Raw genomic sequence first — 1011 nt, forward strand, 5'->3', positions numbered from 1 at the left:
TCTGGAAATGGAATACCCAAATATTCATTATGTCATTCTTCAACAACATCCTTATTATATACAATCGAAAAATGAGGTATTATTTTGTCCACTACCTTACAGTCACGTAGTAGATGATGAAGATATTCCTTATGAAGAAGATATAGAAATGAATAAAAAACGTGCTGAAATAACATTTTACTTAGAAAATTTTAGTGGAAAACTTGCTGAACTTATACCGATAATTAATAGAGAATGGATTTCTCCTGAACCGCATTAATGTATTTTAGATGTTTACAAAAATCACAAATCTAAGAAATTCAAATTTAATAAATTCAACATAAATTACAAAAATGCTTTATTAAACTGCATGAAGTTAATGGAAGATAAAGTGCATTTTTTAAAAGAACCTAATAATATATCAATGAATAATATGGATGTAAGCGACTTAAAACGTTACTATAATATCAGTTATTATATTATAGATTATCGATTGTCTTTAGCACATAATTCTACTCTTTTCAAATATATAACTGGAGATATATGTAAGAAGGTTTTTTATATATCGTTTCATTACATAACATTATTTTGTATGAAAGTTAAAATTTATTTTTATAGTTTATGAAATATTTATCGTTATTCAATTTCAAGATAATTGAATTAATCGCTATTTTTTTAAAATATTGTTTTCAAAAAACTCAAATTATACTATAAGTATATATTTGGTAAATAACTGTACATGTTTAAAAAACAACTATTTGGATTTCTACTAGCTTTTAAATTTTTTAAAGCGTTAAAAGAAAACTTATATTGCTTTTGAACTGAAAACTAAAATTTAAAATTTCTAGAAATTATTACCAATACAAGTATTTAACATTTGTTTCTTTTTTTTTTCTGTAGATCAAAGAAAATGTTTTGGATGTAANCTGTAGATCAAAGCAAATGTTTTGGATGTAACAAATACAGTAGTGGTGATTCGGGAATATACTTTTTTTCACCATGTGGACATGGCTGGTCATGTGAAAGGTGTGT

The 1011-nt window shown here is 24.6% G+C and overlaps 1 long non-coding RNA gene across 1 annotated transcript; it reads left to right on the top strand.

Annotated features, from left to right (window-relative positions):
* The first annotated feature begins 161 nt into the window (after nucleotides 1–161).
* Nucleotides 162–1011, top strand: LOC126910067 (uncharacterized). Its single transcript, XR_007705177.1, has 2 exons — nucleotides 162–524; nucleotides 912–1011. It is a non-coding gene; the product is annotated as an uncharacterized LOC126910067 (long non-coding RNA).

This window comes from Daktulosphaira vitifoliae, unplaced genomic scaffold, assembly GCF_025091365.1.
Source record: "Daktulosphaira vitifoliae isolate Bord-2020 unplaced genomic scaffold, ASM2509136v1 Scaffold_3774, whole genome shotgun sequence".
Classification (NCBI taxonomy): Eukaryota; Metazoa; Arthropoda; class Insecta; order Hemiptera; family Phylloxeridae; genus Daktulosphaira; species Daktulosphaira vitifoliae.